At 27.4% G+C, this 27,518-nt stretch overlaps 1 long non-coding RNA gene across 20 annotated transcripts in view; it reads right to left on the bottom strand.

Moving 5' to 3' along the window:
• The window catches only part of LOC147816834 (uncharacterized), a 34,489-nt gene extending 6,971 nt beyond the window's left edge, over positions 1-27,518 (bottom strand). The window contains exons 1-11 of one of the 20 annotated variants that reach the window (XR_015429190.1): positions 24,199-26,243; positions 23,098-23,215; positions 19,421-19,509; positions 18,813-18,951; positions 17,990-18,065; positions 15,857-15,962; positions 15,137-15,216; positions 12,874-12,963; positions 5,555-5,607; positions 3,917-4,194; positions 2,129-2,336 (exon numbers count right to left, since the gene is read on the bottom strand). This is a non-coding gene — a long non-coding RNA (uncharacterized LOC147816834). Of the gene's footprint in view, positions 1-2,128; positions 2,337-2,507; positions 4,195-5,554; positions 5,608-8,350; positions 8,413-12,873; positions 12,964-15,136; positions 15,217-15,856; positions 15,963-17,989; positions 18,066-18,812; positions 18,952-19,420; positions 19,510-19,629; positions 19,808-23,097; positions 23,216-24,198; positions 26,244-27,169 lie in introns of those variants that run through there. The other 19 variants (XR_015429185.1, XR_015429166.1, XR_015429178.1 and 16 more) reach the window with 19 other exon arrangements.

Genomic DNA, 27,518 nt, shown 5'->3' with positions numbered 1-27,518 from the left:
TGGAATTTTAAATCTGTTGCTTCAAAAATTTATCTGAATGCTGGATTAAATAAAAAAAAAATCAAACAATAAAAAAAAAAATCAAATACACAGTTAAAACATTTACTAAAATTCAACTGAATTAAAATGTAACATAGTATTTGAAGTAATATTTTTAAAAAAAATTTGAATTCTCCAATCTTTTCATGAAAGCTGACAGCTACGCATTCTAAATAATTTTTTTATATCTAGAGTTACAACGAAACATACAATGACTATTACTTTAATTTCATAGATATCAGAATAGATTTCTGTTTTTTTCTATTCAGCCATTCTCTAGCACTAAGTGATGGGGTAGGCGCAGCAGTGTCAGGAACAAATCTTCTTGAAATTGTTCTGACTAATAAAAATAAGTTTTTAATATAATACATAAATAAATATATAAAGCCAGTTATGATATATTTTTGTTACTTAGTGTATAAAATCAAGAAATACCATCAAGTTAAGCGACAATTACAATAAGACATCATGACGAATACATTGTCAGGCAGAGGGTAAAACAGTAACTAGAACCAAAAAAGGAATTCTCTGTTTTAAAGTAGAACTTAAGAGAATTTCCAAGGGTAGTTACGAAATTAGTTGTAAATATGTTAATTACAATATCTTTTATTCCTTTGTGTTTATCATTTTCCATATGAACGAAAAAGGTAAAAATATAAAAGTTTTTTCATATGAAAAAAAAAAGAAACACAGTCAAACCTCACTAATGCGAAATCACTTAGGGTGAAATATCGCTTTATATGAAAAATATGTTTGGTCCCATTAGTCAGCAATCAATTATTACTGCATTTAGCATATTTAACATGAAAATTTCAAGCTGACATGAAAGGTCACAACACAGATCAGAAGCATGTGCATAATGTGTCAATTATTCATTTTGAGGAATGCTATTTCTATTATCCACCTTTGTTAGGAGTAGCAGATGGGCAAATAAATAAAATAGTTAAATAAAATTATTAAAATTTTTAAGTTTATTTTAATTTGTTTGGGACATAAGTGTAGTAGACGATATGTATTAATAGTATGAAATAAATTGTTTTCATAATGTATCGGATAAGATGAAATCTGGCTAACATAAATAATTATGATATTAAATTTTTTGTTGTCAATTTCAAGTTCAAGAGGTTCGGCTGCATTAAAAAAAAATTTTGGTACCAGTTTTTAAAATTATTAAATGTTTTCTCTTAAGAAACAAAAGCATCCTTAGTAGTTAATGTGATATTTCACTAAAGGTATAGATAGTAAGGTATACATTACGTAAGGATAAGGTATTTCAACACTTCTACCTTCTAAGCACTACAGCCTGTTGTACATCAAGCCTTTCATTTTCTTCATGTGGCATTAATCGAACACTATGAATCTCCATCTGTTTTAGATCTGGCTATCATGTGGCTAACTTTTGTTTCTCTTCACTGTTTTCTCAACCAAGTAGTTAGGGAAATTTGTTTTGGCAAAGTGATCAACCTTGTGCTAAACCCCCAATCAAAGTTATCTTTGTACAGTATCTTTCCTCTGACCTGGGTTACTCTGTCTAAGCGACTGTATGATAACGCCTCAGTAACCCCAAAAACAATTTATAGTGAAATTAAGCCCAAGAAACATGCGAAATTTCAATGATTTTATAATATGCAGTAAATTAGACATCATATGCAGTAAATTAGACATCATATGCATATTTTTTAAAGCAAATCTATTTTTAGATTAATGAATTTTCTTTTCCAAAAAGAGTAATAAAATGCCCTTTCGTTAAAATCTGTTAATGCATTTTTCTATTTATCTTCATTTACATATTTTTAGTCCAAATCATATTAGGTACTAGTTAAAGATGTAAAAAAAAAATAAATAAATACAGTAATTCTAATAGATAATACTTTTTAATTTTTTCAAGAAAGTTTAATTTCCAAATAGTTACGTTCTCAATAATAAGTAAATCATTATAAAGCATACTATCCATATTTGGTCAAAAGTTATTAAATTTTAAAGCTTCTTATAATTTTAAAACTGATACACTTTTATATGAATTTTATAAGGATATTGTATCATAAATGGAAATAAATAATTTAATTAATATGACTTATTAACAACTTACTTTTCTCGGCACAATCATAGAAATAGTTTCAGAGTGGTTTGACAGCATGCAGCTTGTAGAAACAAAATTCTTCACATCGCAAAACATCCAGACCTCTTTTGGGCATGATTCAGAGGCCCTGCAGAGGAAAGCCAGTTAAAAATTGACTCAAATAATAACACCAGGGTGGTTCACAAACTATTTTGTAGTAATGTATGTTTCTGTCACCCTAAAATAAGAAAGACTTTGTTTCGTAATTGTAAAAACAATCAGTTTAAATGTTATTTGTAACAAATTTATATAAACAGATAAAATTCAATATTATTCATAAAAATTATTAATGTATTGCTGCACTTATGCCAAATCAAATCCATACAAAGCTATAATAAGCATTCTTCTCATGCACAATGTGTTATAAATATTCCTTAACTTTTTTTTCTGTTCCTAAAAGATTTAATTTAAATTAATAACTTAATGCTATTACAGAATTTATATTGTTATTACAGAAAACCAAACTTTTCTTCTTTTTAAAATGAATGTTACAAGTCTTTATTTTCATTTTTTTTAATGATCTATTTTTTAAATACGTAAAATAAAATTAATTAAAAACATGGTCAATATTTATGGCACTCAATATTCCACTAATTAATTTATAAAATTCATTTTTCAGTAATCTAAAGTTAGTCTATAAGAAAGAAAGAAATAATAATAAATAGCAAATAAAATGTATGCTTTTTAACAAAGAAATTTTCAAATAAAAAAGGAATTATTAACAGAAAATTTGAGAAACTTCACAATAAAAAGGAAATTTTTTATAAAAATGAAAAAAAAAATCCAATTCTTTAACCATTGTAGCAGGCTTTAAGTTCATCAAAATATTATGAACAAAACAGTAATTTGGTAGAGAAAACAGTTACACAGTTGGTAGAGAAAATAATTTTAACAAATCATAAATGAATTCATATTTCTAAAATATGTTTAAAAACTTAGTTAATTATATTATTTAAACTAAACCTTTTCAGAAATTAAATATTTTCAATTTATAATTGATAATTAATGAAGCTTTTTTAATTCTTTAATAGACTAAATGACAAACATTAGGCACAGTCATTAAAGGCAGCAACAGCTACTTCATAAAATTTATTTGATAAGCTTAAAAAGATTATCCACAATTGTAAAGGTATTGTAAATTTCAAGAGCATATGGTCTACTTTTGGCCCACAACATATTGTAGTTAAAATAAAGATTTTGATGGCATTTGCATTTTTGGATACTTATGCAATATTAGAATAAGTTTTTCAATTTATGGGGCATATTATTAGTTTTTGGGAGGTAATTTTTTCTTTTTAGAGCAATTGTATTTTTTTTTTTAAATTTTGGAGGTACAAATCTGATTTTTACACGTTCCACAGAATTTAACCCCAGTAGACTATTCTAGTTAGAAATAACTTCAAAGAGCTTAGGTTAATTTACAGTTGACACAAAAGTACAGTCTATTTATATACGAATCTGAATTATCTAAATCTAGACTGCGGAAGTTTATTCATGAACTATAATGTCACAGTGATGTGTGACGATTTTTTATTTTATTAATTCAATCTCTCTTTTCTTGCGCAATTTATTTTTTCTTTCTTTTTTAGTGTATTTAATTTTTAAATACTCCATCCATCTTTAAAAATAAATTTAATCAAATTTTTCTTGCATTGGAATATTTTTGTCATCGTTCCTCTTTTTGTGAGTCAAGGTCACTTTTACTCTTTCAAGGTTAGTTTTCTCCCCGTCTCATTTTTTTTTTTTTTTTTTTTTTACCATGACTAGGAATCATCTTCATGTCTTGGGTGACACATTCAATTGGCTCAATCCAGTTTGTTGTCATTCCCCACAACATTCTGACACTGCCTTCAGTCCTGAAATTTTTTCTCCTTCACCAAATTTGGTATGATGTTGGGTTCCAGAGTCCCTGACTACCTCTTCTCATTAGCATGTCAGACTTTCTCTCAAAGAATCACTGTTCTTTTGGAGGGCTTGATAGTTCTCGCCTCTTGGGGACGCAGCACACTTCCTTTGGAGCCTGCTGAATTTTTAAACTGAAATTTTCATTAATGCATTTTTATTTATTGAAACTTCATTGAAAGCAAATCTTGTAGCATTCTTACATAAGTTTAGTATAAAACACATTGTTTAATGTGAAAGATGATGGATGAATCTGATGCTTTATATTTATTAAAGCTTTAATATTCGACTTAAAGTGAATCAGGCTTTACCATAAATTTTCTCAACTAGTATTTAATGTGCTGTTTTATGAAAAATGTTGGCAGCTGCACTGAAACCCTTTTCGAGAGACATGAAAATTTAAAATATTTTAAAGACTATTATTATGATAATCAATAACTGTTATAGATAAGTATCTCTCTCTAAATTTAGAATCCCTCGGCAAACCTTTTAAGACTATACCTTTTTTTAGCACTTATCCCAAGAAGTTCTTGGATTGGTAAACCACTGTTTTATTTCTAGAGTCAAAATCTCCTAAAGACTGGTTTGAGAGGCTGTATAAAAGTTTTTTAAATAAAAGAACAATACAACATGCTCAAGAAGTTAAAACAATATTAATAGGACTTTAAACATTATCATAATCTTTGTGTAATCAATGAATTCTAAAAGAAAAACTAACATAAATGAATTTTTTGTCAAATAAAAAATATATTACTTTCGTTCGCAATTTACATAAATATTTTATACCTTCCCATAAATATAGACAATAAATTTTAATATGCTTTTATAACCACTGGCAAGTTCAATATTGATATGAAGTAACTTAAATAAACCTTCATTGTTGTAATTGTAAAAGCAAAATTAAAACAAAAAAAATTAAAAGAGTTTGTTTTTTCTGCTTTAGTTAATTTCTAGGTAATAAAGCCAGAATTTTTTAACTCTCGGAATCTTATCACATAATTTATAAAATATTATTAAAAATATTTTTTATTTTATAAATTAAACAACTTCCAATTCTTCTGCAAAATCTTATTCCTTGGGTGGAACTTGTAATAGAGAATTTATATCTAAATTCCCTTCCTGCTTAGGAAGCATTCCCACTGCAAGCGATTGCCCACACGACACATGTCATGTGAGAGTTTAAGAACTATGTGTAAGATGCTATATGCAAATGTTTGCCAAGATGCAAATTGCACTGATTTAAGACCACGTATGCGAATCGCATGCAGTGAGAATGTTAGATTCTTCTATCTGCTTATGTTCTTCCTAGTGCAATGACTAACCAGTTACAATAAGAAACAACAAATTATAAACTATTTATACTAGACAATATCTATTTTCGGTGATAACAACATTTCAAGTAATTAAATAAATGGATTAGTTTAAGACAAAAATTTGGAAATATTTGACTAGAAATAACAACAGAAACAAAATATATTTCAAGAAAATGTGTACCTTTTGTACTTCCAAATTTCAGGCTCCGTATTTCCTTTGTGAACTCATTGAGGCTAGATATATAAAAAAGGAACTATGAACACCAAATAATTATTTACATTTACAGAAACAAATACTATTAAAGACTTAATTATAAATATTTGTGAAAATAAATGTAGAAACCAAATTGTTCATTTTTTGAAAATATTTTTAAGAAAGCATGAGAATCAAAGATTCTTTTAGGTATGTTTTAAGAAAGACATTTTCAATACATAAGTATTCCAAACTTGAAGTTTGAGAGGACAAAATATATTTTGTGGTGTGCTATATATAAATGTTTTTTTAATAATGATTTCTCAAATGACTTTTTCTATGACTAATATTCAATGAAAACCCTGCATCACTTGAATTTGAATAAAACTGTATGTATAAAGTTTTAAGAAGAATTTCCTTATAAGAATAAGGTATTTTAAAAACTACAGGGACCACAGAAGGGGTGGGGTAGAGAGTTCCTTAGCCCCCTCTCATTTCGTAGATGAGATGCAAGCTCATTAAAGATTACAACTTTTCAATAAATGTATTTCGTATAACTAAATAGATAATTTTTGTCGTAATTCTAGAAAAATGACTAATTTCAAGAGAGTTTTCAAATCATCCCCCACAGAGGTGATCCACAACATCATGCTGAATGGTGGAAAAATTCTTAGTTTTAAATATCACAGCAGAAAAAAAACAGTGCTATAAAGAGCAGTGTTTGAAGGATGGAACAAGGTCTCCCATTATAGATGAGTTCGAGCTCACTTATGGAGGTCCTGACCTCAATTATATTCCAAAACCACTAGAGCCTGAGATACATAGGATTATTTAGGGCTAGAGATTATATCAGGTCTTACCATTCGACCTTTGATGCCTAAATAAAGAAATTAGCAATTAAAACCTTTTTCACCACTAATCAATAAAATAAAACACAAAGAGGAAAACTGAATCAACTGAAACTCCAAGACAACTAAAACAAAAGTTATAAAAGAAGATCAAAAGAAACAGAGAAAAGCATGGGAAGAAGAGGACATGGAACAAGGTTTCTGTTGAAGGACTTATTCAAGCTCACTTTTGAAGATTGGAACCAGCTCAAGCAAACCAAAACCTGAGATAAATATGATTGCTTGGAGCCTGGGATATATGTCAGATGAAGGTATAAAAAGAAATTAGTATAAAATTTCTTCATCTATTCTTTTTGCATTGTAAATATTTTGATTTTCAAAGTTCAAATAAATGTGTAAATAAGTTTACATAATTATTTCTATGTGATTGTTCTAAAAACATTCTCAACAATTGTCATTCTAAAAAAAATTTATGGAGTTATTAATGTACCCTTCCTGTAAATGGACAACCCTTGTAAGCAGACAATTCTTTCCCTTTGGACAATTTTGTCCCAAGAGTGTTCACTTAACCAAGGTTTCCTTACATATCATAAATTAACTATACATTGAAAATTTGAACAATTGCCAGAAGACAAGTGATAAGTTAACTGCTGGATCAAACATAGGTACAAATATGCCTTCAGAGAAGACATTTTAAATTAAATTTGTGTAATATATGGAAAGGAATCCACAAAAAATTCTAAAGCTTAGCTTGAGGGCAACTCTAAATCATAATTTGTCTATCACTAAAAATATTTTAAACCAGTACTGTGAACAGCTTTGAACCAGTCATTACCGGGATTAGGATTTGCCAATGGTTTTCCTCTCTTTGTCATTTTCTTATTTCTTGTCACTTTACAATATTTAATATTTTTGAGATTACTAAAAAATTACTGCATGCCAAAAACTTTTTACAATATGAAGTAAAAGTTATTTATATTTATTGAAGTAAAAGTTAGTTATTTTTAATACAAAAAGAATTTAGAGGGATATAATTTTAAAGAAATGAATATGTATGATAAAGATTTTGATAATTTATATGATAAGACTGACAACTCAGTTTTTTTTAACTGGATTACTAAGGAATGATTTACTTTTTTATTCTATTTTATTTACTATTCAACAGAGATTATTTTCCTCAAGTGTCTGAAACTAAGAAATAATAAATTTCTTTAAATGTTTCCTACAATTTTTATAAATTAAAAGCAACTTTATCAAAGAAAAAGCGTTATTATTAATGAAAATTTTAAAAATTCAAATATTGTCTGGTATACAATTTTTTTATATGATAAAATCAAAATGAAATTATTTTTCAATAATAATGCAAAATATAGAATAAAATAATTTTTGAAAAAAGGATAGTTATTTATTTATTATTTTTATTTCACAAAAAGTAAAAAGAGTATAGTTAAAAAAAAATTATAAAATAAAATTTGTGACAATTAGATAAAATAGGTATTATTTTCATTTTAAACCAACGTACTAGTTTTGGTTCATAAAATTAATTAATAACTAAATTAATTAGTTTTGAAACTAACAAATTTCAATTTCATACATTTATTATGTTTATCCTAATCTCATTTCAACCAAGATGGTGAAAATTATTACTGAGGTAGATTTATAGCTTAATTTAATTTTAATTAGTACATCTTCTGTGTTTTAAATTACTAGAGCAGTGCTTCCCAAAGTGTGGTGCGTGTACCCCAAGCAATAAGCAATAGTAAAATACATTTTAACATACAAATTAAGTTGCATATAATTTGCAAACTCGTATTAACTTAACTCTTAAAGAAAACACAAAGGTTTTAAAGAATTTAAAATTAAAAGAAAGCATCTTTAATTAATAAAATTAAGAAATTTCGCGCAGACTAAAACAAAATATATGAGTAGTACGCACTTGACTTTTGCTGCCAGCCGAACATGATGAATATCTTCTCCAAGTTTTAAAACGTCTTTAAACTGTAAAAAAAATTTATTTTAATTGTTAAAAGGTTTCACAAATTTTGGGGGAATATTTCTTCCTTAATACTATTTCTTTTGCTAATTACATGAAAAAAACTTTCTAACACAAAGAAGACTACAGATTAAAACTTAAAAGGCTAATAAATAAATTAATTAAATAAAAAGTTTACTTTAATTTGACTATGATATCAAACCAATCAGTTGGAAACAAAAGTTTCGATAGAGTTCTATTTGTTATTATTAAAAAAATGTATCTTACATTCTTATTAAGCAGACACTGAAAAAATTTGTTACTTTTATCTCTGCCTATTGCCTGAAAATTCGATCATTAGATCAAAAATTATTAATGTATTATCTCTCTTTTTTTTTTTTTTAGCTCTGTACCCCACAAGTAATTTTAGATTTAAACATAAGAATATCTAAGGTTTCATTAAATTTAATCTACCTAATTGTTTAAGATTTTATAATTTAATAAATAGAAAACTAAGAACAAAAATAAAGACTTCCAATTGAAAGAATAAACTCTAAATGGTGGTAAATTCATGGAAAGATATATTAAACAGACAAGATTTTTTTTTTTAAATTAAAAGAAAGATTTCTTAAAAATAAAAGTAATAAAAAAATTATAAGCATTATTGCTGTTTTGAACAAAGAATAAAAACGTATTTAATAACAAATATTTTTTTAAATTGTGTTTCACCAAAAGATAATAGAGATGTTTATGTAAAAGGATAATGGTAAAAATATATTGCTTTTATAATTGGATGAAGTTTATTTTTTAGTATGTTTAGTTTTGAAATTAAATAGTTATTTATTGAAATAGTTGTAATGTTTATCATGATTTTTTTTATTCTTATTCATTGTTAACTCAAATAAGAATTTAAAAATTCAGAAAAAAATAAGGTCAAGTATTTATTCAGCAACTTTGCAATAAATTTTTAGAATAATAGAAAAAGTGGGTTGGCAGATATGTGAGCATTGATGAAACTTTATAAGATATAATGTTGAAAAAACTTCATAGTACTTAGTTTCCTCCTTATGAAACTGTTGAATGTATTTAAAATTTGGTTTCTTTTAATTTTTCATGAATTTTCTTTTATCGTTAATAAATGATAAGTCTTTTGTGTAAATTAATTTGTTCTTGGCATTTGTTTTCTTCTCTTATATAAAGGTCACCATTCATTAATAGATTTGTTACAAAATGTTTTGTATTCGTTTAATTGCATTAAAATGTAAAGATATGATATTAGAAGCAATTTTCTTTTAGCACTGACAATAAACAATATTTTAAGTTTGAGAGCATTTATATTATCAGAATTGTGTTTATTACTTTAATTTTGAATTATTTGACTGAAATTTGAGACAAGTATGTACATTTTTTATTTTCATTATGTTTAAAATAATATAACAGTAAAATAATGATAATAGCAAAAAATTCTTTGATTGATTTAATGTTTAAAATTTAGCTGAAAAACATCTACATTATAGTAAAAGGAAGAAAAAAATATTGAAATCACAGTAGAAAATTATTTAGGTAGAATTTCAAAAACTGAAAGAATATGACCATTGAAAAAAGTGAAAGAAAATTTTTGGAAGAAAGTAACTTAAAAAATTTTAAAATAGTTTTCTTTATCGACATAATCATTACAGAAAACGATAAATTAAATTATTGCATATATAAATCAATTATTGTTTTTCTTAGAGAGCATTTCAAAATTTACTTCCATGGCAAGGAAGACAAAATAAAAGGCTTTATAGGAACAAAGAAATACATAATTAAAAATGATGAGAATTTTTGTCACTGACGGACTGAAGGGCGAAAGTCCCCAGCCATTTTAAATAATTTGGTTTCAGCTTTATCACCCAAAAGACCATGAGAATTAATATAACCCTGTAACTGAAAAATTTTTGTGGTAAGAGAAATAAAATAGTTAAAGGAATAAAGAGTTAAAAATAGATTTTGATATTCAATTCAGCCACAACAGTGAGTGAATTAATGAGTTATACATTTGTATTGAATTAAAACATTAACTGTTACATTGATTGTTAAGAAGAGAATAAAATATTTATATTAGCTTTATATAAAATGTAATAAAAATGAAATAATTGGTTGAATTTAATTAAAATTGAATTAAAAATGATTAAAAAAATTAAATTTAAGAAATTTTAAAACCTAAGAAATATGCAATGCCATCTCATCATTCACAAAAAACCAGCTGGACACAAAGTATAATTTGCAGGAAGAGGAAGAAAACTGAATGATAGCAGAATTAATTATTATTTAGTATGTACTGCTAAGTAAACAATTAGTAAATGACAAAGCTACTGATCCATGTTTTACTGCTTCACAACAATACAGAAAATTAAGTAAATTTATATTGCTTAAATATTATACTACCATCCAAATTATCCTCTTGTTTATTCCAAAAATATTAATTAATGCAAGATAATAACAGAAAATATAAAATTAGATAGCATCAAAACTTATGCAAAATATTACAGCAAACTCTAAATAATATTATTTTGTATAGAACCTAACATTACATGATGCAGAGAAAACAGTGACCGTTTTGAAAGTCGTGAAAAAGATTTTCTGGCTTTCTAATGTTCAAAGTGACATATAAAAGTTAAGACGGTAGTTCAAAGTGACATATAATACCATATTCCACATAACTTTAAACAAATTTTTGAGTTTGGTAAACATAAATTGAAAATTTATAATAGACTATTTGTTATTGATCAAAACCTTTTGAACCTTATGATGAAACTTTATAAGATATAATGTTGAAAAAACTTCATAGCACAGTAGAGAACCATTTATCCGGTATCCAGATAACCGGGAAACCAGAAAACCGGGGAAAATTTTGATCGGCTTTGCCACCACTTTAAACTAGAACGATTATGAAAAAAAGCGGAAATGAACTCATCCTTGAAGTTGAGTAGAGGAAAATGTAAGGAAGGGGAGAATTTTCCCCCCCGTTTACCTCGAGAAACGTCATTTCCTCCGTTACCTTGAAGGCAGGGAAGGAAGGAATGTTTTATTTTCTCCTTTAGGCCGTCAATCAAGCTCAAGGGTGTGGCATGCTGATTTCGTTTTCTGTTTAATTTACGAGGGGGGTGGGGAAAATGCATTGCATGCATATCAGTGAACAGAAGATGAAAGAGAAAAATATATTTATCTATTTGACATCGATTAATAAAAATAAAATCTTTTTCTTCTGAATAAATTCAAGTGCGGTATCATTTGCAAGTTTTTATTGATGTGGAATCACATCTGCTGTAATTAAATATTGTGTTTTTATCAACAAAAAAGAAATAAATAAAAGGAGAATTGTTTTTTAATTTAAACATAGGATTATTTTATGAAGCAGATTGCAGTTTTGTTTTTCTGATTCCACTACGTTTGATTTTTTTTTTCTTTTCACGATAAATTTCGGACTTTATAAATTATCTCTTTTTTTTCATAAATTTTATCATTAGGTTTTTTTTTAAAATTCCGTTGATCTTGCCTTGTTCCGGGTTTCAATATTTACACTAGTGCCTTTTTTAACTATCGTTTCGGTTCGATAATTTTCAAGTGTGTTTATTTAGATTAATAAGTTTTCCTTTTATTTTATCGTTTCCCCCGTATAATTAGGTATGAAATATATTGCGTTATTTGACCATTGGTTTTGTTTATATTAGTTAATTTAGGAATTATAATTATTCTTAAAAAATAAATACGAGAATTTTGTATTTTTTAATCTTAATTTTCTTGTCTAAACTTGCAAATTTTTTTATTCTTTTAAATGTAATTTTTCTACCATTTTTTTTTTTCTTTTTAAAGTTAGGAGTACCTTTCTTTTTTCTCTTACTTTATGCATTACACTTTTTCCTTGTAATTTGGGTTCGATAAAACATCGATTAACGAGACTTTTTGGTCGATCCAGAAAACCGGGAAATTCAGACATCCGGGATAGCGATGGTCCCGAGCATCCCGAATAATTGGTTCTCTACTGTACTTAGTTTCCTCCTTATGCTTGAACTTTATATATAGACATATTATGTCTATGAAAATCTGAATCTAATTTTTCCTTTAGTTCCATTCTAAAAAATATCTATTCCAAAGCAGGGTTTGAATGAGAAAATTTAAACATCATAAAAAATGAGTATTGAGAATAAAATTAGAATTATATCTGATGCTCACTTATTCCACCAACAAGTATAAAAATTAAAGTTATGTATATTTTTATAAAAAAGATGTATTGTTAATGACCTAATATAAAATATTTAATGTTGAAGAATTTTTTTTATAACTTCAAATGGAAAAAAAATATCCTTATCATTAAAAAAATAACTTTGAACACTAAAATTAGAAAAACGTTCTTTAAAAAAAAATAAAACCATTGTAAAAATGATGGGAATAATTTTAAATACAAATTTTTCATTTTTTGACAATAAATTATAATAAGAAAATACCTCTATTTTTGCTTTTGAGTCACTCATTCTTTCTTGCAATTTATTTTTTTGTAGAATAAAGTTTTAATTCTTTGTTCATAATGAACAATTCTGAAAAAGAAAAATATTTAAAGTGAATGAAATTAGTTATTGCTATTTATTTATTAGAAAAATAACAGCATTACTCAGTCAAACACTCAAAGACTGACAAAGGCAGGGGCATGACGGGCAGTTGCCCCGGTCCCCACCTCAGAGGGGCTCCCTAAACCGAATTAAAACTTTATTTTAGGTTTCCTTCATAAATGAACTTTTTTTTAACAAAATATGTGTACAGTGTAGAATCAGTCAGTTTCATGTTAACTCCTTCATAAATCTATCATATGAACACAAAAAAAAAATCTATATTTTGTAAACTCATGGCTTTCTAGTGCGGAATTCAGTTAAATTTTCGCAAATACGATGGAAAAATTTGGTCAATCAAAAGCCTGTATTTTTGCGTATAGCAAAATGCGATATAATTACAAAATTACAGGCTTCTGATTGGCTTGAGTGAGCCATTGTAATTGCGAAAATTTAGCTCAATTCCGCCCTAATGTCAGCAAGGATATGAATTTTTTGCAGCCAGATGACAAAGTTAACAATCAAAAGTATTTTATTTTAATTAATTCAACATGATTTTACCTTTTCAATTTTGTTTCATAAAGCTACGGAAATATTTTAAAACAAAGACAACTAATTGACAATTTAAATCAGTGTTTCCCAAAGTGTGGTATGCGTACCCCCAGGGGTACGGGAACAGTTCAGCGGGGGTACACAAAGGCTGAAAGCCCTTATATAGTAAGACGGAAAAGAGCAAAAACTGCTACGAAATACATTTTATTTTAGCATTTTTTCGAGAAAAATAATATATCTGTAACTATCAATATTTCTTCTATAGTTTTAAGATATAGTAAAACTGCTTCTTTTCCAAGATAAAGAAGAAATTGTTGAATAGTTTTAAAGTAAACTCTTGTCGAAAACTAGCAATAACTGAAATGGTTTTTCTACCAGCCTTTCCTCTTTTCCGTCTCGCTTTCACCCCTGGGGTACACGTTCTTATGCAAAATATCTTGCAACAAACGAAGATTTCAAAAAATTTTACTTAAAAATAAAACTAGCCATGAAACTTTATGATTAAGTATTTTTCTATTGACTATTTTTTGCAGAGATAACAGTTAATAATTAGTGGTATCAACAGCCAGATGTGATTTTTAACTTTAGTGCCATTTTTTTATAGTAAAAAAATCCATTCATTTTTTTATCAGTGGTAGACAGCGTTACGAGAAATTTAAAAAAGGTACACAAAAGTCATAAGTTTGGGAAACACTGATTTAAATAATTACAAATATTTCAAGTACATTTAATTTAAATAAACTATAACTTCAATAATAACATTAAAAAAGTTAAAAAAGAAGATTTCGATTTGAAATATATAAAGGACCTGTGAATTGTAATAAACTAAAAAAATAGCATTTTCTATTTAAAAATCTAAGGTCACACTTTTTTAAAAATATATACAATTTTATTGTGATGGCAAAATGAAAACTTTATTTGGCAAGGAGCCACAATAAAACAATTTATATACTTTATCACCCTCAAATGAACTGTACATTTAAAATATTTATATAACATATTTTTAATAAAAAAATTTCCTGAATAAAAAAATACAAACAAGATACTATAATTTTTTCATTTAAATTAATTTTTAAATTCCTTATTAAAAATTTTTGATGAAATCCAAACTGCTCTGATATATTTTTAAAAGCTGCTTAGATGTAAAAGTTAAATTTAGCTATTATTTTCATTTGTCTTAAGCGATTAATATGTATTTCTTACAAACTTTATTTTTATATACAGTAAAGCATTATTTTTATGTTCCTCACTTATCCTTTTCCCTTATTAACATTTATTATTACCATTATCATCATTTATTTTATTATAACTTTTATTTATCTCTTTCATTTATTTGTCATTTCATAGTATTTCCAGTTTATTCTTAATCTATGCATCTTAATTTTCTTTTATGTTAAAAAAACAATTGGTTACATGTCTCATTTTTTTGAAGTATATAATTTTTTCGCCTGGATTCATAAAGTTCTAAGCAAGGCTCAGAAAAGGAATCCTCCCCCCCCCTCCTAATTTGAACTAAGTAAGTCCCATAAAAAAGTAGTAGTTAAGAATAGGGAGTAGGGATTAAATTATTTGCTGAAAAAGAATGAGATATGCATAAAAGATCAGTACTCACAAAAAACTTTGTATAGAAACTTTAAAAAGAACTTCATTATTGAAATCTCATATCTCTGAGCACGGTTTTCAGAAACATTCCTACAAATCAAAAAAATTTTTAAAGGCACAAAACAATTTCACTGACAGATAATTGTAACAGGTGTTTTGTTAACTATATTAATAACCATGTTGATTGTTTTCTACATAATTAATATTAGGTTGAAAACAAGTCATTATTAAAATTTTTATTTCAATGGTGAATTTGCATTTTGTTTCCTTTTAAGTTATACGTCCGTTGGTTTATACACTGATAATATATCGGTCCCCTGACAGACATAAAGAATATGCTTTACTGTACTATAATTTTTTTTTATTTTGCCCTTTTTAAAAAATGGTGGTTTAATGCAGCAAAAAAGTTAAAAAAGTTTTTCTTAACAAGGAACTTTGATTATTAACTGAGACTACCAAAAGAAATTATTTTCTAATATTAAGTCACTTTGGATTTAATATTAAATTGGGGAACGGCGGGATAAATTAATTCAATATAAGACTGGTAATTTTCAGTAAAAAAATTTCATTTTGGCGAACAGTTGGATTTTTATGATATTTCAAGCTTTATTGTATTACAATTCAATTTTAAATATTGCGGAAATAATTTAATTAAATTTTTATTTTCAGTAGAAAAAGATATACCTTCAGCTTTTAACAAAATCACTTAATAGAAAAAAATAAGGCATACTTGCTTATTTCAAATAAAAATCTATCAGATCTAGCCATATTATCAATTTCTATGCTATGTTCTTCCAAAAGGACTTTTTCCTCATGACTAGGCATAAACTTCAAAGCTTTAAAACAAGAATAATGATATTAAATAAAAAATTACAAGAAAAAGAGTAACATACAGGTTGCTACGTAATTTCTGTACTTTATAAATAGTTTTAAAATCCTTGCAAAAATGAAGTAAAAAAAATATATGCAATATGAGTTGCAACTTAAAATTTACAGTGAGGTAAAATTACAGTGAGGTAACTTAAGTGGGGAAAAAAATCAGTATTGCTTGAGAAATTTTTTGAGGGAGATAGCTGAATTAAACAACATTCTGAAAAGGATCCTTGGCATCAAGCAATGTACTGTAAAAAAAATTTTTCTTCTGGCGCGTTATTATACAAAATGGCCACCATACAGTTTTTTTTTTGTACTGAAGACTTACTTCTTGAAGGGTGTATGGCTGGACAAGTAGCACAGCGAATTTTTAAGTTAGAATGAAAAAACCGTTTTAATTTACCACAGTGTAAGAAAACATTCCCTAGAACAATCACTAAAAAAACAGTTTCTAGCAAGAAAACAATGCAATAAAATAATTTGAATTTTTAAAAAAAAAATCTATTGTCTCAATTATTACAAAAATAACAATTCATAAACTCTAAATATAATTTTATTTTAATATTTTTGGAAATGACTGACATAGTTACATTTCACGAGAAAAAAAAATTAAGATAAATTTTCAACTAATTCAAATGTAAATTTAACTTTGTAATTATATAGGGTGGTTTTTTATTATGTAGTTTCAGAATCTAAATAATGAATGATAATTATCAAATTGCAAATGGCTTAAATTACGACTTTTTTAAAGCATGTTTTACAAACATTGCAAGAAGAATAAGATTATGTATGAAGAATAAAAGTTGTATGAAGAAATGTATGAAAAATAAAAGTTGAGATATAGTATTATTTCTTAAATAAATTTGAAATATTAAAAAAAAAATCATAATATAACATAAGAACAAAAGATATACTTTGGAGTAGGAAAATGGATGGTAATGGGATTCGCTAATATAATTTTATTTAGTATTTCTGTATTGCTAAGTAAATAATACATGGAATGACATTATAAAAACTATTGTTCTATGTTTTACTGCTTCACAGCAATACAGAAAATTAATTAAAACTATATCACCTAATAATTCTACTACCATCCAAATCTTCCTCTGGCTTACTCCAAAAAATAAAAAGCAATACAAGATAATATCAAAATGCAAAATCTAACATCATATAGCATCAAAACTAATGCAAACAGTGACTCTTTGTATCTTTTTAATATTAGAAGTTATGCAAGATAACGTTAGATTTTATTGATTTTCTGATGATATCTAATATTAGTTGCTACTTTGGTAATGTTGTGTTTAAAAAAAAAGAGGACAGCATCAATGGTCAAAAGAACCAGTAGCTGATTGGTAACCAGGGGTCTCAATCATTAGAAATTAATTTAAATTGATTATTTATTTAGTTACCATGCAAAAAATTATTACAATATTCAAATTCCAAGTAAACTTAATTTGCAGAAACATTAAAAAAAGAACATTTAAGAAAAGAAGCTTATTGTTATAAACCTAAAAACAGTCAGACTGATTAGAAAATATCAGAGAATCCATAGCAAATAATTGAATTTTTTGACTGACCAATGACATATGAAACCTACAAGGGAAGAACAGTTTAAGCGAAATGAGAAAGCTGATACAAAGAAAGATGATTTTGTGTGTGGAAAGGTAGGGTTTTAGCATAGTACCGTCCTTCTTCACTGTGTAATAACACCCAGAAAGAGACTATTTCTCACATGATTACTTTGTCAAAACTTAGCAATGCTCAAAATGCAACAGATGGAGATCCAAGTATCCTTTTTGGAGAAAAATTGACTTAAACTGTTCTTCCCCCTTAATATACATACTTATATATAAAGATCAATTATCTGCTCAACCATATCTTTTGGTAACTGTTCCTTATTATCCATACGCATTTGTATATAGCATACAAATTTCTTCATTTGAGAGTCTTAATTTTGATAACAATATTGTACAATTTTGAACATGCCTACCATCAATGACAGAGAGTTCTCTTGATTTGGCTTCAGTCACCACTGCTGGTATATCTTCTATAACTGAACCAATGCACTACAAATTAATAACAAGTACTTAAGAAAAGCATAATAGGCATTCATTTAAAATATGCAAAATGTACACTTATATAATATAAATGTATACGTTTATAATAGCTTTTAATTTTCTGTAATGCAAGGATAGATCAAAGAGACTGATATTTTTTTAAGAAAAGGTTGAGACTTGTTAATTAGGGTGTGTTTAAATTTTTTTTTTTAATTTTGAAACCTAACTAATATAGAAAAGCTGCTTCAACATTTTCAGAAAATTCACTATTTATCAACAATTTTATATGCCTCGATATATTTGTGGTTTTATATCATAGTCAACAACTTGGGGTTAAGAGATTGTTACCGTTGTGCATCATCACCAAGAGAAATTTTAGCTTGGATTATTATTTAAGTGTAGGATTGACAAAGAGCATAATTTTAAAAATTGTCTGCTTTATAATGGAAGTTCCTGAAAATTGAAAAAGTTTTAGTTAATATATGCAAAGGTTTCACCTCAAAACTGTACTGTCTTTTTTCTTACATGTCATTCTAACAAAATTCAATATTTTCAAACAATCCTATTTTCCCTAATGTACTGATGGTTGTATATAAAACCATTTCAAAGAATAAATACTTTATAAATTTTCATATAACTCCTAAAAAGTGTGACAGAATTTTGTGTCTTGACTGGATAACAGTGATAACAGAATATTATATTGAAATTGAATGCATTAACACATATTGTATTTATGTGAAATAAAAGCTGTTTTACCAATACGAAATGGAGGTGGTGGTGGAGGACATGGTACTATTCCAGGTGCTGGGGTTATTCCAGCTTTAGCATCATCATATAAACATCCAGCTTTTGCCAAATTTTCAACTTGAGTCCTTTGTTGTTTTTCCATCTCAAGCTACATTAAAAAAATTATAAATTAAATAAAGGGGTCCAATAGTAAGGCAAAGTCCATGTATATGTTTAATATTATATACATGATCTTTGCCTTACTTACCTTAATTTATCTCAAGTAATCATAATTTTCAGAATTCACACACATTCTGGCTAATCAAGCTTTTACTATGTATTTATTGTATTCACAAAAGACATTTTAATTTGAGAACAAATTATAAATTGTAAGCAGAAAAAATTTAATGAAATTAATTTAAATCCATGTGGGAGCAAATTAAGAATGTGCTACAACCCATAAAATTTCAAATTTAGAACAGAATTACTAAAGAGGTCAAACACCCTTTTGGGATTTATTGTAGATGCCCTAGTTAATCACTAAAATACTTATTATACTTTAATTAGTGGTATTATATTATATATTATACCATTAAATATCACTACAGTACTTGTGCAAAAAGGATTTTAACTTTTACCTATTTGGTTGCATCCTTAGTGCAGTTTTTAAGTTGTCTAAAAGTTTTGCATGGGCTATTATTTCATCCTCTTCACGTGGAAACAATAACTGAAACATACAATAGTAAAAATTTTATTCTGTTAACTGAAGAATAGGGATAAATATTTCAAAAATTAACTACAATGTTAATTTTGTGAATAAAACAAAAACATTTATTTCAAAACTTACTTCAAATAGTGTAGGGTGATTCCAATAGAGATGTGCCAAGTGTTTTTAAAAATACTGTCTTAAACATGAATTTTAAGTGCAACTAAATAGATGATATGGTTGGTAATGTTTCTGATACAAGTACCAGAAGTCATCTAATTTAGCATTTTTATAAAAAGAAAACCCCATGATTTTTTTTTAATAAAACTTGCAATAGGAGAATCACCAAATGAAATAGAGGTAAATGGAATGTACTTAATTCATGTAAACTAAGAAATATGAAAAAAACTTTTGATTGTTCAATTTTTGCATTAACATAACTAGTAATAGTTCATGTTTAATAAGTTTTGTATTTCCTAAATAGGGTTGATGTTTGTTGCAAGTACATAACAGAATTTATTATAAACTGTTCAGTATGAAGACAGATTTTATACTTATAGTTTTCAACCTAATCACTAAAATCCTGACAAGTATTTTAACATTTACATACCCTGATGGAATGAGTAGTTCATGTTATGAAGAATAAAAAACATAAACTAAATTTAATATTCACTTTTACTTAAATTAATAGCATATAAAGGTTTGAGTGATGGGCATCATTCACAGAAATTTTAGTCATGATTAAATTTAGCCAGAATAAATTTATTCTGAATGATTATTCTATAGCAATTAAAAAATAATTCAATGTACTAGCAGTAAACTCCTTACTCTATTTTACAAATAGATCTGTAAGCTAACAAATATCACTACTGATGTCATATTTAAAATAGTTGAAAACTGAACTGTCAAAAGTTAAATTCAAAACAATGGGTACTGCTTAACTAGTCAGAATTTCCTTGTTTGCCTATCCCGCTTGAACAATTCGTCATAGAATGCTATAACACTGACAATGATCTTCTTAGTGCTTTGAATTATATATATGCCCAATTTCATTGCATTTGGCACACAGACTTAACCCAAAGACATTCATTTATATATATATGTATAATAACAAATTTAGAATAACTTTTATGTTTGGAAAAATTAGTACTTACATCATATTTACTCCTTTAATCACAAAACTAAGGAACTAGTAAAACTATGAGCCTTTATTACTTAGAATTTTTAAAAAAAATTATAGAAACATTCTATCAAAATAAGTGAACAGTAAAATATTTAGAGGAAAGCTGTTAATTGTTTAAGTTATAGTTTAAGAAGAAAGAAGTTATAGTTTAAAAAGGTTAGAAGTTACAGTTTAAAGCAAAATGTCGATATTTTAAGTTCAAAGTGAGTTTTTGCAGCTATCTTAAATTTACAGAAGAGGTCAGAGTGGTGCAAAACTTAAACTTTGATATCTAAACAGGGAGGTGCTGTCTCTGATGAATTTGTACATGTAAATAGAACTAAGAGTTTAAAACTTAATGTGATTTAATGAAACAAAAAAAAAAAAAAATTACAAATTTAGACTAACAAATATTCAAGCATCTGACACTGCTGTCTGAGCTAGTGAGGTAATGTTTCATAAGTTTCATTTTCATTTAATTTTCAGTTTTATGTGAAATATTGATTATTAATATTGCTAAGAATTTTCAATTAAATTTATAACATTAAGTTATAATTAAATATTTCTTTAAATTAAACTCTTTGGTGAATAAAAATACGCATTGTGGATACATAAGGGAGAATATCAAAAATTAAATGAGTTTTTAAAGATAACTCTTTCTTTAATGTTTGTTTATAGAATTATGGAAGCCAGGGTGGCACTTTATAGACGGTGTCATGTGATGTGTATATATTTATGTATTATTTTAATGTGTATTTATATCACTACATAGGATTTATGCAGAGTTTTCCTTAAACAACTTTAGAAGCCCTGTCTACCCTTTGATCCCTATAAATGTACCCTCTTTGCCCTTTCTGTAAAAATAGCCACCATCTTTTAGAAACACTGCCTATTTATTCATATTCCATTTTTAAGAAAAATAAATGATAATTACACAATGGTAAAATTATCTGTGTTCATAGATTTAATTTTCAATATTATTACAAATATTTACTTTGTTAGAATTATTTTTATATGGTAAAATTTGCATAAGTATCTCTTTCTCCGAAAAGGGAATATTAATGACTTTTTTTAACCAATTTTAAAGTTATTTTTTAAATAAATACTTTATTTTAAAAAATACACCATTAAATGCTTATTTTCTAATAATTTTCTGTTTGAGTTATACAAAAAAGCTTTCAAGCTGTTTATTGAAAAACAGTTTTTTTGTTTTACTTTTTCTTTTACAACTAAATATAGATCAGAGTTAGATTGCATAGTATTCACATAAAGAGAAATTTTTGTATGATGAATTTTCTAAAATAAATTACCTAAAATCTGAAAAATATTTTACATTTTAAAAATATATTTCTAAGATGAGAAGCCAATAAATATTTGGAATTAGGAATCAAACTGTGAACTTCAGGATGATTAAACCATAGCCATTCTCAAATAAAATCTAAAATACAATGATTTTAATCATTTATGAAGGAATTTTTCTTCTTAGTTAAGAACTAATTAACTTCTGACCATGTAAGTAAAACTTAATTGTACCTTAAATACATATAATTTTTTAACACCCAAAAGAACATGATCATAAAAGTTTCAATAAAACTCATAAATACCCAGGTATTTATGAATTTTAAGTATTTACCCGGATAAATACCCAGGGTATTATATAATATAATATAATATCTAAATAGTGAAATACAAATTTTACAGTATCTTATCTGCTGTAGCGTATTTTACAGACATGACTTAATATTCTATTAAATTAACAGTAGATAAATATGCATTTTACAGTGCTGACACCCTACTTACAACAATGCTCATAGTAATTTTCTTATTCCTGTTATAAAGAAATAGACTAGAAGAATTTAACACTAAGTAAAATTAATGATAGGATTATTTTAAACTTTCAACAAACGATAATTGATCATTATATAACTATACCATTTAAAAAGTGTTTACATAATAGAATGTTAAAAATATAAAAGGTAATGCAAGGTAGTTAAAGGTAGGTAGTAAATGAAACATTTAGGTAGCAAAAGTGAAAACCAGCACCTTAGTTACATTTAGCAGATCTATTATGTTACAAAAATAAATTAATAAATGACCGACATGTTAAAAATTCACATTGTAGGCTCGTCATATAAGAACTCATTCATTATCAATTAGTAAATTTAAAGTTTGGTTTCAGTAGTTATTATAAATTTTAAAACACACAAGAAAGAGAATTATTGGCTTAAGTTATTTTTTAATTATGTAAATATTTTATTATGTAAATGCCTTTAACTACCTACTGTAAATTCTTGTGAGTCTTTTTTTCTAAGCATTTACCTCAGAAGGAAACTTTAAAATACAAGGGGAAAATCAGTACTTTTTCCGGAGCACAATCATCTCTCTAATATAATCAAAGTTCATAAATTGTATGTAAAAATTAAGTTTATTGTTAATTACTAACTAACCATTAGATCAGCTGATAGCCTCTAGTTTTTGACTACCAATGATACCACCATCAATTCTTTCTTGTTTGCAATCTTCAGCTTCCAAAAGAATTTCAAGGATGTCCAACAATTTCATCATCTAGATAAGAAAGAAAAAATATTTTAAATTAAGTACATAAATAAGCATAGCTATCAACATGAAAAAAAAAAAACAATCTGAGGATTTTGCAAAACTGGAAATTTTACACCAACCAACTCTCAAACCATATCGATATTTTTTTATGAGCTTCGAAATTTGATAATAAGCTCAATTTAAAACCAATTTCTAGAAAGTACCAATTTAACTAAGGAACTATTTTTTTTTTTAATTTAAACTAATTATCGCTAAAAAAAAGTTTTTTTGTGATAAACTTTGTATATTTTGAGTGTCTTAAAAGTCAAGAAAATATTTGTACATAATGCTTTTTTTTATGATGGGTGCCCTTTTTAAGGGGCTCTTTCCAGTTTCTAATGCCCTTTTTAAGGTCTAGAATGAACACCATAGACTTTGTATCTTAATATAACAGTTACAAAACAATGAAATAAAGATAATATTTCAATTAAAAATAGCAATTGGAATACTGAGAAGTAATGTTTAAAAACATTAGAACATTTCAGATTAACAAAGCTAAGTATTACACAATACACACAAATTTATCAAGAAAATAAATAAACAAATAAACTGGTTCCTCGAATGTTAAGCACTGTTTTAAACTAGCAAATGAATTATTTCAGTTTTGTTATCTCTTACTAATGAGTAAATTTCTTGTTCACTTCGTTACAGAACGATATAATATATATATATACCACACCAAATAGGTTTACACCATTCATAATATCCTACACAATTCAATAATTTTTCTCCAAATAAAACTTCAAAATAAAAGAGAGCACTTATAATAAATTTGAAACTAAAACTAGCTCAAAAATAACAAGTAAAATATCGACCTAAATAAAGCAAAAATTGAAATACTAGTGCTATTTTGATCTTATGATATATATATGCCCCATCCCTGCAGATAATTTCGTTTCTGAATATAATATTTATATAAAAATTACTATAACATAAAATACTCAAGCAACCTATCACTAGTCAACATGCAGAGTAAGTATTAAAAAAGGTTGTGCACCCCGAAATTTGTAGTTTCAAAGAATTCTTTTATTTTAGTCGATTTTTTTTTAATTTAAAAATTATCTTTTTGTTATTATTTCAATTAATTAATGCTAAAAGCAATTCAAATGCTAATCAAATAAAATTGTTGACATTAAATCAGTTTCGAAGGACTGTGTGAAAATATTTTTACGCTTTTAGCTTACTAATTTTCTATCCGTTATTAATAGTTTTTTTGGAATTCAAATTTTATAAAAGGTAAGATAGCAGTGCGCGGCAGACTATTTCGTAAACATCTTAAAAAAAAGAGCAGAAATTAGAATAAATAATCTAATTCTAAGAGTAGAGTTAGCGTGTTTGAATCCCGCCTTTACCCTGGATTTATCCTCGGACTGTCCTTCTCAGTATTTTATTTTATTACTGTCGTTGAACAGCCGATCCAATTTCACGGTTTACAACTACTAATGTTCAACTCTGTTGTCTTGTAATTTTGAACCCTATCCAGAAGATAAGGGGACTCCTTGATCAAGTATTGGGGACAATTATACCTTCGTGGAGGATTTTTTTGCAGTAAATAACCTACATTTGTGTTACATGGAAAGGAAAACCTTCCACGGTTAGTCTGACGGCATATGATTAGTCTAACCCATGACCCGTCTACAACTGAGGATATTTTTCATTTGTACTGTGGTCGGTGTGAGCTGGGTGCCGAGTTCGAATCTACCAGCTATCATTGGGATCGAATTCAGGTCACCTCATTTAGAGGCAAGTGCTCTATTCTCTCAGCCACCCTTCTCTGTATTATAGCAATCGTTGAACAGCCGACCCAATTTTTTTCGTGGTGTTTACGAATGTGGATGTTCAACTCCGTAGCCTTGTAATTTTGAACCCAATACAGATGACAAGGGAACCCCTGGATCAAATATTCGGAGAAATTTTGCCTCCATGACGGACTTTTTCGATGAAACTAACCCGCATTATAGTTGCATGGAGAATAAAACAGCAAAAACCTCCCACGGTTAGCCTGACTGCAAAGGAACCCATGATCCGTCTACCCCTGAGGACACTCTCTATATTTAATTTTATTTTATTTAACAACCGATCCGATTTTTTGTGTTCACGACTACTCATGTCCAACTCAGTAGTCTTGTAATTTTTAACCAAATCCAGAAGACAAGGGAACACCTAGGCCTAGTATTGGAAGAAATTTGCCTACGTGGAGGACTTTATGATGGAACTAACCCGCATTTGAGTTACATGGAAAGGAAATCCACGAAAAACTCCCACAGTTTGGTTTTGCCTGACGACGAGCTGAATCTAACCCATGGTCCGTCTACTACTAAGGATACGTTACATCAACACTATGGTTGGTGCGGGCCGGGTGCAGATCTCGAATCAATAAGCCATTGTCGGAATTCGAACCCGGTTCACCGTATTAGAAGTCAAAAACTCTATTCCCTGAGCCACCGTGCTCCAAGTTCTCTGTATTGAGCTATCTGTCTCTCTATTTGACAAAGGTATAATAAGAATAAAGGGGATATTTCCGTATCGTGATCTAAAACGCCAACTACGATCTCCAAGGAGCCAAATTGATTTTAATGGGAAAAATTATTAAGAAAAACATGTAAATGTTTGCTTGGGAGTGGCTATGAGTTACACCCTTCGAGTTAGTCTCATTTTACGACGTTTCTTTTAGTTTCTCGCAGTCCGCTGCCCTGCTGAAGTGGCCAAGACATAGCGATTATTCGATCACGGTACGGAAATCTTCCCAGCCTAAATTGAGCACACAAACCTGCAGATGTAATAAATAATAACCGAATTCTTCAGCAAGTTTGAGTCAATCTTATATGACTTTAAATGTTGCTACAGTTATCAAAGTGCCCTCGAATGATGATCTGTTAAATATTTTCTTTTTCTTGATTAAATTTTCTTTGAGGAATTTGCTTATTATTTTATTAAAGGCATAATAGAGCATGAATTCATTTTTTTTATTATCTATTACTAGCTAAGTACCCGTTTTTGCGTTTTTTCAAATTTTTTTCCATATTTATCAGTAATTAATTCAACTAAAAAAAGTATAATATATCGATATTTTAATATTGGGGAAAAGGAATAGAAATTCTATGAAAAAAATTGTAATGCTCACTGAAAGAAGAGTAAAATATATATATATATATACAAATGTATTTTAATGAGTAATATAAAATCAAATTAAATATCTTTATTGAAGAAAATTTATAGAGTTTAAACAAAAAGCAAAACTTAAAAGCAAAATTTATTATCGCAATAATTGAACAAAAAATGCATTAATTTACGATAAAATTAGCACGAATAAGTAACTATGAGTAATTATTTGAATGTATGATTTATAATTCCCATGATGTAATAAATATCGGAATTTTTAAAATCATTTGGGATTGCATTATAAAAACTGCCAAAAATTAGAGAATAACATGGATTTTCAATAAAAACGGACAAAACACAGTACATTAAAAAGAGATTATTTAAATGTGTGATTTAAAACTCGCGTGTTGTAATGAAACTGAGATTTTTCACACTAAAAGCATGGCAATTACTTAGCATTATTCACGTAGTAACAAAGTATATTAAATTAAAATAAGTTTACGCGATATTAAAATAAGTTTTACGTAAGATTGGAAAGAAGCTTTGGCTCTTAATTTGAAAAAATAATAACTTATAACTTGTCGCAACTTTCTTTTTTAAAAAAATCGTGACTTTCCTCTCCACATAACGCAAATGCTGGTTAGTTTCACAAAAAGTGATGAGGAAAAGATACTTGATCCAGGAGTTCCCTTGTCTTCTGGATCGGGTTCAACTTAGGAATATAGTGAAGTTAATAAATTTTATCTGAAAAAGAGATGTAGTTATTATAGTTAGAAACAGTAATAAAAGTAATAATAGAAAAGCAATAGTTGTTTTAACTTTTCATATAAGAAGTTCAGTGCTATAGCGTAGGTGGAGAGTCCAAAAGCGAGAGTAAAATCTGTAAATTTGCATGAATCGACCACAGTGCTGACTTGAAATATCTTCAGTGGTAGATAGATCATGGTTTGGAGTCCCTTTGCAGTCGGGCTAATCGATAGAGGTTTTCATGGTTTTCCTCTCCAAGTAACGCAAATGCTGGTTAGTTCCACCAAATGTCCTCCACGAAGTCAAAATTTCGCCCTATACTTGATCTTAGTTTTCCCTTTTCTTCTGGATTGACTTCAAAATTTGAAGACTACGGAGTTGAAAAATAATAGTCCTAAACTCTAAATCTGGGTCGGCTGTT

The sequence above is a fragment of the Parasteatoda tepidariorum genome, chromosome 1, assembly GCF_982258835.1.
Source record: "Parasteatoda tepidariorum strain Cologne lab strain chromosome 1, Ptep-v5.0, whole genome shotgun sequence".
NCBI lineage: Eukaryota > Metazoa > Arthropoda > Arachnida > Araneae > Theridiidae > Parasteatoda > Parasteatoda tepidariorum.
This window is presented reverse-complemented; position numbering and strand designations above follow the sequence as displayed.